Source organism: Ranitomeya imitator, chromosome 2, assembly GCF_032444005.1.
Source record: "Ranitomeya imitator isolate aRanImi1 chromosome 2, aRanImi1.pri, whole genome shotgun sequence".
Taxonomy (NCBI): Eukaryota; Metazoa; Chordata; class Amphibia; order Anura; family Dendrobatidae; genus Ranitomeya; species Ranitomeya imitator.
The window spans coordinates 422,240,015-422,242,890 of record NC_091283.1 but is presented as its reverse complement, the minus strand read 5'-3'; the positions used below and the strand labels follow the sequence as shown (position 1 = coordinate 422,242,890).

Here is a 2,876-nt window from a genome sequence, read left to right as displayed (position 1 = left end):
CCAAGAGCCCATTGTGACACGTGAGAGTTCCAGAGTCAATGGATAAAGGCCCCATTGTGACAGCACGTGAAGGTTCCATGCACAGATTCTATCTACTGCAGACAGCGCACCTGATTGGTCAAAAGCATTAGAATACTCACACAGGTGTAGATGGACAAGGCAAGCATATTCAAGATCAGCACAGACCCCATTTTCCCTTTTTTATTTAAATACATATAATACACCACATTCAAAAGTCAGTGGTCCACAAGAGGGAGACAATGTTTTACAAAAGAATTCATGCATGCGGTCACAAATGTAGTATGTATGGCCGAACAACTCATTTGATACTTCAATTTAAACACTTAGTACTGACAGCAGGGGCCTAATTTTGTAGATGGCACAATATATTTGCAACACTGTAACAAAGGCCTTATTCTGGCCTACATCTAAACACACCTGTTGCAACCAGCAAAGACTGATTGATTGATTGCCTATTGGATGCAATACAATGCTTGACATACATAGGTGAAAGCAAGGCAAGGCACACAAAATGTTGCAAATGGTCAAGTGAAATTGAGCATAATGCTATATTTGGCATCTGAAATGTGCTTCTTTGACCTTGAAAAGAATTCACCTAAAGGGTTAAAAGACAACTTGCGCTGATTTCAATTCAATCTGTTTTTGGAAACCGGATCAGAGAAGGAGTGCACTGTTCCCGGAGATACTGCAATAACGGGTCAACGCGTGGAGAGGACAAAGCAAGCTCTAATTCCATCTCCCTGTTCTAAAAATCTATTTAATACATGGTCCCCAAATAGGGGACGTATCAGATATTAAACTGATAAGAACAGATTTTTTTATTTTTTTTTAAACCGTTAAGGTTTCAAACATAGTCAAAAGTCAGAAGTCAAACTCAAAGGGCAAAACCACCTGACAATACTATCACAAAACTCATCATAATGACCATATTTTATTTAGCACACAAAAAAAATCCATAATACAACATAGTAACATAGTTAGTAAGGCCGAAAAAAGACATTTGTCCATCCAGTTCAGCCTATATTCCATCATAATAAATCCCCAGATCTACGTCCTTCTACAGAACCTAATACAAGATCAGAAAAACAACATAAAACCCATCGGAAATCCCACACCCGCCACCCAATGCTTCCACTTCAAAAATTTCCAATTGCCTTCAGCATCCATACCTCTATCAACATCCCACCTATAACAAAAATACAACTTATCCAATACCATTCTCACACAATCGTCTATCTCAAACATTTCTTTATTATAAACACTCAAATTCCTCACATCCCACAAAACTTCCTTCACACATGCAAAAAACAACCATAACAACCTATCACTTCTCCTACTCAACCTACAAAGACCAAACATAACAATTTCTAAGGTCAAACACCTAATCCCAGTCAGACCCAAACACATCCTACCTAATCTATTCCATGCATCTCTTTCATACCTACAAGACCAGAAAACATGACTTACATCCTCATCATCTCCACATCCAACCCTAGGACACCTTTCAGAAGGCACAAGACCTCTCCTCTTCTGCACACTCCTAACTGGTAAAATGCCATGCAAAGACATCCAAACAAGATCCTTCTGCTTATTTGTCAAATCATATTTAGAAACTTTCCCCCACACAGCTTCTGCCTCAGCAGATTTCAAACCTTTTACCTCACATATAGACCCATCCACACACATTCTCTTAATTGACTTTTTCTCACTTACAAACTGTTCCAATTTTACATTTTCCAATCTATACTTCCTCACAAACCGCGCAACATACAAATACCATTCAGGACAAAAAAAGCAAAGGGCTTGCTTCTATCAGGAACCACCCACTTCAAATGACCCAACATCGAGCCTGCCAAGTACCTCAACATACAGGCGGTCTTGGAAGACCTAGAAAGAGACCCAACAAAAAAACAATATAATTAATCCCCAGAAAGACATCAATATTGGGAAAATCAAGTCCTCCAACTTCCCTCCTCTTTACCAAAATCTCTCGCTTTGCCTTCTCCATTCCAGACCCCCATAAGAACAAGAAAAGAATCCGATTAACTTTTTAACATCACATTAGAAAGAGGAAGCACCAAAGCAATGTATAAAATCATAGGCAAAACAACACTCTTAACAACAAGCACTTTACCAGTAAAGGACAAGTCCCTTAAAGGGAACCTGTCACCTGAATTTGGCGGGACCAGTTTTGGGTCATATGGGCGGAGTTTTCAGGTGTTTGATTCACCCTTTCCTTACCCGCTGGCTGCAATATTGGATTGAAGTTTATTTTCTGTCCTCCGTAGTACACGCCTGCGCAAGGTAATCTTGCCTTGCGCAGGCGTGTACTACGGAGGACAGAGAATGAACTTCAATCCAATATTTCGTCCAGCATGCAGCCAGCGGGTGTTAGGAGTCGAGTTTCCTCTGCTGCACAGGGGGAATCTCGATCCGTCTCCGCTGCGGTCTCCCATTCTCCTCCAGCCGCAGTGGAGCCTGCTCAGCAGGGACGTCGATCCCAGCGTCTCGCTCAGTCTGACTCTGTGAGAAGAGTTACTGCTGCTTCTCCAGCTTCTGCCTTTAAAGCCAATACTGGTCAGCAGCGAGTGGACTTCTCTGGGACTAAGTCCTTGTCTGCGCACACTGAGCATGCCCAGGGCAAGATCTCCCGTTGGAGATCGAGGGTCATGTGCTCAGACTCTGCAGCGCATTCTATTGGTCCTCTTGGCAGGTCTTGGAAGGGCAAAGTTTCTGTGGCCGCTTCCTGTCCTGCAGCTATATAAACTGCGCATGACCGCACGGCCATGCGCTAGTGTACAACTTTATACGTGTGTTTGTTGTGAGTGCAAGTCGTCCTTTAAATACCCCTACCC

At 42.4% G+C, this 2,876-nt stretch overlaps 1 non-coding gene across 1 annotated transcript; it reads right to left on the bottom strand.

Moving 5' to 3' along the window:
• Nucleotides 1-681: 681 nt before the first annotated feature.
• LOC138668063 (U2 spliceosomal RNA) lies at nt 682-875 on the bottom strand. Its single transcript, XR_011319061.1, has one exon. It is a non-coding gene; the product is annotated as a U2 spliceosomal RNA (small nuclear RNA).
• Between the last annotated feature and the right edge of the window lie 2,001 nt (nt 876-2,876).